Consider the following 10465-nt stretch of genomic DNA (forward strand, 5'->3'; position numbering starts at 1 on the left):
CATCAGTTTCATCCCCATGTCCAGGGAACGTCCTTCCCTGTACTCATTCTGTATCTGTTTCAATACTTCTGGCACTAGTGCTATGGGAGTGGTACCATGTATTTTGATGTAGACGGCAGCAAAGATTGTTCCCCAAGTGGTACAATCTTCAATTGAGGAACCATCCCCATCGGCAAGCAAATGGTTAACATTCTATGTTTCTCCTGCAGACCCGTATTGGAAAATACTGCTTCCAGTTGTGCAATTGTTTGACTATCCAGAATGGAATCTGCTCCCGTTTGGAAGGTATTGTTCCTATCACCGATTTTAGTGGCTGTGGGTTAATGGTGGGTGTGGTCTGATGTGGACCAGCTGGAGCATTTCTCGCAGGTTGTACTGTTAATTTTCGCATGACGAACTGTATGAGTGTATCTGTACAGTTTGACTATGTCTTTGTATATTGTACGAACTTCATCCACTGGTAGTGTATCTATCTGTGGATGAGAAGTTGCTAAGACCTGCCAGGTCATTCCTTCTATGCTGAATGGACCGAGTCTCATGACTGATGTTGTGTGTGGGAGGGCGCCATTAAACCAGTTTTTGTGTTGCTGGTAAGGTAACGGGACTTTAATGTCTTCGTATAGAATGTATTCTTCTGGTGGTTCAACTACAATGTATGTGTGGAACAATTTACTCTATGGATCTGCAGGTGGGAACTGAACCCAAGAATAGAACACCTCTGATCCAAACACTTTGTGTGCCTCAATCACGAAGGTAACACAGCCACCTGTTAAGGGTACGCTGTGTTCCAACAGCTATATAGTTACTGCATGTCTGCAATTCTCTGTAATGTTAAGAGCATTCGCAACTTCGTCTTCCCCTGTGCCTGAACCATTGCTTGTGGACTTGGTCATTCTCAGGTGAATAACCAAAGTTCTAGTAACTAAGGGTCTTGCACAATGTGAGAAGTTGTTATCCTTACAAGCTTGCTAAACCTGTAGCCAATACACAGAGTATATCTGCTCAACTGAGGCGGATATCCCTTCCCACTCCAGACATCTCTGAAAAAGTGTGAGTAGGGCTCTCTGAGAAAGCACAGCTGAACTGCTCAGATTTTTACTGTCAATATAAGAACCAAACCAATGTTGGCAGCGCCATATCATGTAGTTCCTAGGAGTCCACCAGGACCTGCAGATTTCGGATGACCTAAACTGGGGGCTCGGTGTCCCAACCGCTTCCGGACATCCCCAGAGGGTATGTCAGCCATTAGACCAGCTAGCTCTACAGTGCCACTACCACCCCCCTTATTCTACAGTAGTGTAGGTAGTTTATGGCAACCACTGAACATGACAACCCTGATTTCTCAGGCATCGCGGAAACCAGCAAAGTACATTTCGCTCACACACTCATGCTTGCTTGCTCTCAGAAAATACACAGAACGGCGATTAGGATGTTTCAATAAGTATTTATTGGTCCAGCGACATCCCTGTGTGAAACATATGTGCTGCGACAATCAGGACATAGAAGCATACAAAAAGAGATTGCTAATACCACAATAGTAAAGAGAAGATACATTTCTACCATAGTGCTAATAAGATGAACATAAGCAGCTCAGATAAAAACAGTAGCACTTGCATATTCCTAAAATGCGCACCCTAAGTAATTTGCCTAAATGTACCTAGCCTAGATCTATATGTGTAGCATGTATATGCGTAAATGTATGTATGTATTTAGCCAAAAAAAAAACCAGGGAAGAACCAGCTCCCTCACCTGATGGTTGAGATTGAAGGACCCTGTCTCTGCTTCGAGGACGACAGCCCGCAAGGGATATCAGACCAATGCGTGTCGAAGGTTCAGCATGCAGGACCATGTGTCAGCTTGGAAGGATCCATTACCACGTAGAATACAGAAAGGCAGTTAACCTTTTTGGTGCATGCATCGGCCAATGGCCGATGCACGCACTACCTCCCTGGTGCGGGGAATGGCCATTGGCCAACATCAGGAAGGGCCCTCTAAAACCCTCTGGTGCTATTTGTTTTTTTTAGACCTTCCCATCTTGTGTTTAGCCTTGGGGAGGTGGTGGTCCCCGGGGTTTGGGGTCCGCAAAGAGGCTCAGCATCTATCCCCGCCCACCTCCCACCCATTAGTGACTTCAACGCGCCCGAGGCGCCCTGACATCACAGTTTGCCCACCAGAGCCAAGGAAAGCCTCAGGTGAGGCTGCACTTGACTCCAGTAGGGAAAACAGGCCAAAAGAGGCCTCTCCAGCTTTCAGCGAGGTCTTGTTTGAAAGGGGAGAGTCTCCTCTTTCAAACAAAGCCTTCCTGAATGGATTTCCTTGCGTTGATCGCGACCGCGCATCAATCCTCAGCCAGGAAACCCCACTAGACACCAGGGATGATATTGGTGGGGTCAGCCCTCGTTTAAATGGGCCACCCATCCTCCTGGGGGTGTTTATTTAAGAAGAAAAAAACAGTTTACCGGGTGGAGGGGACATAGCTCTCTCTCTATATATATATATATATTCACTGAAAAAAAACATAGGTTTCAGAGACGTTATAGTTAGAAATGAGCATTTAAAAAACCTTAGAAATTCACAGAAAAAAACATAGATTTCAGGGGTGATATAGTTAGCTGCCCATTTCACTCATACAAAACCATAGCAATTCCTCCGAATTAGTTAGTTCTGCTAACTATAACTCACGCGCCCGCAATGCACTGCTGATGATGTCACATATTGCATCATTAATGACATGGTCAGTGACATCACTGATGACATCACTGATGACATCATCCACTTGACAATCTGATACACCTCATCATACACTAGTATAACCTTTCATCACTCACTGTAAAATACAGAGTACCATATTTGAAACCATTGACACACCAATACCAGTTACTACATACCCACTCACTGATTCCTAAGTCTACACACACAACTACCCATTCAACAACAGAATCATCTATACATGCAGTCATTAATTAATAGAACACTATCAAATGCACTTATACACATATATAGACATTGACACATCAGCAGTCATCTTAGTCGGTTATGCAGTCATCCTACTCACTCATGAAAAAAATGTATCGCACTTAAATTTACTCACTTACACAATTATCCAATAACACCTCATTTATTTAAACACATAGTAACTCATTTTTAATATGTTAAAAAAGCACCATTACAATTATACACTCATTCATATAGTTACTCTCACAATCACTGACTCTTACAAATACTTATTTATATACACCAACTCTCACATACAATGCCTTTTATTTTTTTACTTTGTTGAAGATGTACAACTAAAACATATATTCGCTCACCAACACACAAATAAATACACTCAGTCACCCAAACAACTGTTTCCACATGCACTCTTAAACCCATACACCTAGTCAATCAATCATTGACACATCTATGCATAGAGTTACACACACCCCATCCAACCACACACAAACTCAGTGTCCCATACAAATATTCACCCAACTAATCAATAACTAATATACACACTCATGTAGTTAGTGACCAACTGATGCAGCATGTTATACAACAACAGAGACAGTGCTGCACACATTCACATAGTTTAGTTACTAATCCATGTATTAAGTGAGACACTTTTAATTACTCACTTAAAAAGACAGTCAGACAGCTACTAAATCCTCCATCCAGACAGTTATATATCCACTCAATCTTCAATACAGATTGGTATATATATATATATAATACATATTTAAATTTCAAACTAAACCCCATTCAGTGGATGATGTCATCAGTGATGTAATCAGTGATGTCATTTGAGATGTCATCAGTGATGTCATCAGTGATGTCACTGACCATGTCATGAATGATGCAATATGTGACATCATCAGCAGTGCATTGCGGGCGTGTGAGTTATAGTTAGCAGAACTAACTATAACGGAGGAATTTCTATGGTTTTGTATGAGTGAAATGGGCAGCTAATTATAACACCCCTGAAACCTATGTTTTTTTCTGTGAATATATATATATTCACTGAAAAAACCATAGGTTTCAGGGGCGTTATAGTTAGCTGGACTTTTCACTCGTACAAAATCATTGAAATTCCCCCGTTATAGTTAGTTCAGCTAACTATAACTCACGCGCCTGCAATGCACTGCTGATGACGTCACATATTACATCACTCATGACATGGTCAGTTACATCACTCATGACATCACTCATGACATGTCAAATGACATCACTGATGACATCACTGATGACATCATCCAGTGAATGTGTGTTTTTCTGAAAATTACATATGTTTTATATATGTATATCTCAAGGTCGATGGAAGTATAAATGGGTATATAAGTGTCTAAATGGATGATTTGTTTTTTAAAAATTGATTGTATAACTGACTGATTAAGTGTATCTTAGTGAATACATGGCTTAGTGAGTAATGTTTAAATATGTAAATATCTGTATCAGTCTCTCACTTTGTGTATAAGTGGCTGCATGGGTTGGTGAGTAGCTACATGAGTGTCGATATAGGTTATTAGTTGGTTTTTTGAGTATCAGTATGAGTGGCTGAGTGTCTGTATGGTTGGGTGGGGGGTATTACGTAGTGCATAGGTGCATGAATGAGTGACTCACTGTTTGTATGTGTTGAAGACAGCATGTGTGCAGGACTGTATGGGTGAATGAGTGTGTGCATGGGTGTGTTAGTGAGTGAATGACTGTCTCAATAGTGTCTTTATGAGTAACTACATATGTTTTAAATTAGTATATGTGACTATTGGTGTATATAAGTGAGTATATGTGAGAGTGAGAGATTGAAAGAGTTCCTGTATGAATAAGTATGTGTTTATACAAGTGATTGTTTAAAAGATTAAGTATGTGTAAGTTTCTGTAGAAGTAAGTGTGGTGGGGTGTGTATAACTGTATATACAAGTAAATGGATGTTTGATGCTTTATTAGCATGAGTGACTATGTGTGTGAGTAACTCTATGGATGAGTGGTATTGTGTAACAGGATGTATAGGTGTATGAGTACATATGATGAGTGAGTACATGTATGAGTGACTGCATAGGACTATTGGTGAATGAGTGGATGTGTATGTGGATCTTAGAATTACTGAATAGGTTGCTGTAACTGATATTGGTATGTCCATTGTTTTGAAAATTTTAGTTTCTATTTTTTGAATGTGTGTATCAAAGGTTATATTAGGGGGAGAGGAGGTCTGCCACTCTATCACAAGGATGATGTCATCAGTGATGTCATTTGAGATGTCATCAGTGATGTCATGAGTGATGTCACTGATCATGTCATGAGTGATGTAATATGTGACATCATCAGCAGTGCATTGCGGGCGCGCGAGTTATAGTTAGCTGAACTAACTATAACGGGGGAATTTCAATGGTTTTGTACGAGTGAAAAGTCCAGCTAACTATAACGCCCCTGAAACCTATGGTTTTTTCAGTGAATTTCTAAGGTTTTTTAAATGCTAATTCCTAACTATAACATTCCTGAAACCTATGGTTTTTTCAGTGAATTTCAAAGGTTTTTTAAATGCTAATTTCTAACTATGCCTACAGAGATAGGACATGTGAAGAAAGAAGAAAAAACGCGCAGAAAGAAAAAAAAGAAATGCAGAAAGAAGCAACAGAAGTCCTCAAAGACGAAGAAAAGTGCAGGAAGAAGGATAACGTGCAGAAAGAACAAACAGAAGAGCAGAAAGAAGCCTTGTTGCAAAATCATCCTGTACCCTCAACTTTTTCAGACAGATACTGGTGGTAACTGAGTCTGACTAATCAGTCCTAGAGCCAGTGCTATGTTAAAAGACACTCAGAATACAGTGAAAACACCTACGTACACTAGGGAACACTATGCGTTGGGGTCCCCCTGTGATCAGCATGACCTCCTCTGTAAGCCCCTAGTGTATAATAGGGCAGTGGATTAAAACAACCTCTTAAAACGCGCCACAGGGCGTGTTTGCACACGTCACCTCAGGCCCCGTCCCCTCACTTCCCCACTGTGTAAACACGCCCTGTGGCCGTTTTAAGTTGGGAGATTAAGTCCCCTTGAATCCTGAGGGTCCCTAGGGTCCAACTAGACCACTAAGTACCTCCAGTAAGTGCCACAGAGCTGCGTTGCAGAGAGGTGTAAAATGTGGCACGGCCTGGACCACCTGAAGTACTGGGTATTTTAGACCCAGCGGTGCAGGGGCACACACCCTATGACTTCGGGGTTTCACCCTGTTCCGGACCTACAGAAACACAGAGTCTTCTGGGTGAAGTCAAAGAATCGTTTATTGGCTGCAGACCAATGACAGATATCCTAGAAGTACAACAGCGTGTATGTTCTCAGGAGACTGCTGAAAATCATAGGAACGGACTTCTCCTTAAGTACAAAATATCATGCTCCAGGCATACATTCCTTGGTTTACGATATGGTCATATAAAGGTATACATTACAAACGAAAAAGCAGAGTCATGATGACCATCCCACATTCCAGTTCGGCCAGCCCACAATGATTTACACAGGAAGGTTCAGATCCCATGTTTGAAGTAAATAGACCCCCCAATAAATATGAGCATCTCCTGTTTTGGGAAATAAGTCATAAAGCAAGAACAAGCAGGTGTGGAAGAGATGAGCCGGGGGATTGTGTAGAATGAAAGGGTTTTATGACGGGTCAAGCCCTGATACGAATCACAGGTGGAAGGAGGAAGGGGAGCTCGTGAGACCGGTTTGACCCGGGGCAGCAGAGCCAGCTGCCCAGGTCACAGAGAAGTCAGAGGGAAAGCCCGTGTACTGTGAGGCCCGTATTAACTCCATCATAGCCTATGTGAGGGCAATGACAAGATGGCCACTGCTTCCAAAATGGAACCCGCGTAGTTGAGCAGAATACGTGTACACAGTGCATTCGTAGCTGGAACGGCACATAAAGCACTCGTACGTGCCGCATTTACCATTTGCGGTTCGCTAATACCAAAATAGACAGAGGTAGGGCCCTGTCCCCTACGCGGTTCCGAATACCAAAGTACGACAGACCCTCCTTTTGCCCTTACATAGGCAATCACTATACTCATCTTAATCCGAGTCTAGGTCAATGTTCACGAAGTCATGGAGATGTTGCTGTAGCATCATCCTATTACTTAGCTCATCCCTCGATACAGGTTTCCTTACACATAAGGTAGCACAGAGGCCACATATCGCAGGAGCACACTGTATGCATAGACAGAACAGGAAAAGAATGGCTAAGATCATTCCAATGACCATCAGAACTTTCCAACCCCAGGCAGATATCAATTCCCAGAACCATCCCATCAGTGACCAATCTCCCTTATCCACGTGTATGGCTTCAGATATTTTATGGAGTTTGGAGATGGCTTGATACACTGTTGGAGCATTATCTGGTATGAAAATGCAGCAACTGGATTGGATGACCTTGCATACCCCACCGCGGTCTGCAAGAATAACGTCTAGGACCATGCGGTTCTGCAAAGTCATAAGGCGATCCGCTTGGAGCTCAGCTGTCAAATTACTAAGGGCACCAGCCGTTACATTGACGGTGGATTCAACCACACGAGTCAGCTGTCTCAGGTTCCTACTATTGACCATAGGTCCCCAAAACGGCAGGAAACCCAGGAAAAAGTCTCCTGCTTCCTGACCGGCAGTGTCCTCCTTACTAATCACGCCTCTCACAACTCTGGTCTTGTGATAGTCAGAGGCGGCAGTAAATGTCGGCGGTAGCAAGTTCGCAATATAACATGTGCCCGAGAAATCAGGGGGCAACCATGTATATGCTCGGTCATGACAGATGAAATATGTGCCCTTAGCAGCCAAAAACGCAGGGGAAAACTGTGACGGGAAAGTGTACGTTTCAGTACAGTCACTTCTTCCCAGTTGAGCCCTAGGGTTCTGACCATTACCCTGTAAGCAGAACCGACCCAGGTGGGGTACGACCCAGATTGGAGATGAGATTTTTCGCTGTCTTTCACCCAGACTAATACTATACCCCGTCGCGTTCCATCCTACATAAGGTCTCAGCTCTTCTTTGGGAATGGACGAGTATGCATTAATATCCCTACTCATATCGGCAACTCCTTTCATCAAAGCCTTATTATTGGTGATGGGTCTGATGGAACGCGGTGGGCGAGGGGAGTATGTATCTAGGGCGTAGAGAAACATGGTTTGGAATGCCCATGACGATCCATTGTAACTGTACGGTAGCACCAGGTAGGGAATACCCTTGTTAGTGGTATGGGGCATTAACCCACAGACCCAGCAATTGGTCTTATTCATTACCAGTTGGTGCTGGTGCAAGAGTTGGATAAACGAGTTATTTACGAACTCTGATCGTCGGGTCTGTTCGTGCTCAGGCAAAGGGTGAAAAGAGTGAGAGGAGGCAGTAGAAAGAGATATAGGCTGTTGAGTGGGTGCAATGGGTTTTGGAGCAAAGGAAAACACACATCCTACAATAAACATCATGATACTACACAGTGTAACAAAGCACAAAAAGACAAAACATTTACTTTTTACAATTCTACACATCTTTGTTTGAGAGTTCATTTCCTCAATCGGTCTCTCCATCCTACAAAACTCCATCCTCTACTCGGGCCGCTCGCGGTGGATGAGTTTCTTCTGCTAAGGAGTACGCCTGTCAGTCCAGGGAAACGCCCTAGACCAACCAGAACCGTTGACCTTGCGTCTTCGGCCTGTACCCCAAAGTCTTGGCACCGCGACCCTGCGGCAGAACCCGGATGGTGGTTCGAAAAACAAAAATCAAGAAAGTCCTTCAGATGGGAGAGCAAAACATGTCAAAAGGGAAAAAATGAGGAAATCTTTATTTGTCCATGGGCCTAGGTCTCAAGTTATAGCGGAGACGGCCAGGTGCTGTTTGGTCTTGAAACAAAAGTTCAGGCTCAGTGGTGTCCAGTCGATTTGATGGCGGCACAGCTTCCTGCAGAATATTGTCACTCTCTTGGACTGAAGCTGTGTCTCTTAAGCGGGCGTCACTGAATGGTACAAAGCGAGGTACAATGTCTGTCTCTGAGTCGGCGATACCCTCGTTGACCCACTGGTCATATGGCAGAGGCAAGGGAACTACCTTGCAGTGAGTACCATGAATCCAGTGCTTCTTCCCTTTCACTCGCACTGCTGATCTTGTCGAAAGAAGAACAAGATGGGGGCCGATCCAGCGAGGTTCGTCGTTGCCCTTACGCTGGAAATTCCGGACCAGGACCCACGAGCCAGGGTTGATGGGGTGTCCAGGAGGTTCAGAGGCTTGGGGAAGAGTATCATGTACCTGTTGGTGCAAAACACGCAGTTTAACAGTCAAATCATACAGGTAATCGAGCAGTACTGGATGCTCTATTTCACTGAACTTCGTAGGCCTTGGCACACCCCATACGTTGGCCGGGCGGCCAAAGACTACTTCATAAGGACTAAGTCCCACTCGTGAGTGTATCGTCATTCTGGTGGACAAGAGTGCTAGAGGCAGAGCGTCAGGCCATTTAAGACCAGTGCTCGCCTGGATTTTGGCCAACTTGAGCTTTAAGGCTCCATTGTAGCGTTCAACTAGTCCAGCTGATTGCGGGTGATTTGCAGCGTGGAATTTCTGCCTTATGCCTAAACCTTCACATACATTCTTCATCACTTTACCCACAAACTCACTTCCATTATCACACCACACCATTCTCGGCATTCCAAACCTGGGGAAAAACTCCTTCACAAGGGCTTTGGCTGTGGATAGGGCAGTGTTATCTTTCAGAGGATAAGCCTCTACCCATTTTGAGAAAGCACAAACAACCACTAGTACATATTTCAGGTTGTTGCATCTTTCCATGTGAATAAAGTCCAGCTGCAAAACTTCGAATGGACATGATGGGGGTGCAAAGTGACCGGCCGGAGTTGGGGTTCCCCTACCAGGGTTGTACTTCAAGCATACTATGCAATTCTTGACCACATTCTCTGCACACTTGGGAATCCCAACATTCTGCCATACTGGAGCCAACAACTTACAAATACCTTTCGTACTGATATGCGCCATTCCATGTGCCATAGTAACCACTGGAAGCACGTATGCATCAGGCAACAACCATCGCCTATGTTCTGTCAGGTCAATCCAACAACCGTTCTCATCCATCTTACCCATAATCTCTCTCCACTTGCTTAACTCTTCTTCTGTAGCTTCAGCCTGAAGCGACTTCACACTCTCTATTGTGTTCTCACACATTCCCACATCATTAACCCATCTTGCGGGGCCTGCAACATACATTCTAGTCTTCACATTCTGTGCTGTTTCTCTCGCGGTCTCATCAGCAAACGCATTCCCACGTCCAACATCATCTGTGACTTTCCTATGCGCACTGCATTTCATGATCGCAACTTGCAAAGGTAGGGTCAGTGACTCAAGGAGATCATTCACCAACTTGCCATTCTGAATTTTAGCTCCATGCGACGTCAGGAACCCACGCTCTTTCCACAAACGCCCAAAATTATGAGCCACGCCAAAGGC

The sequence above is a fragment of the Triturus cristatus genome, chromosome 2_2 (genome assembly GCF_964204655.1).
Source record: "Triturus cristatus chromosome 2_2, aTriCri1.1, whole genome shotgun sequence".
In the NCBI taxonomy this organism is placed as follows: Eukaryota; Metazoa; Chordata; class Amphibia; order Caudata; family Salamandridae; genus Triturus; species Triturus cristatus.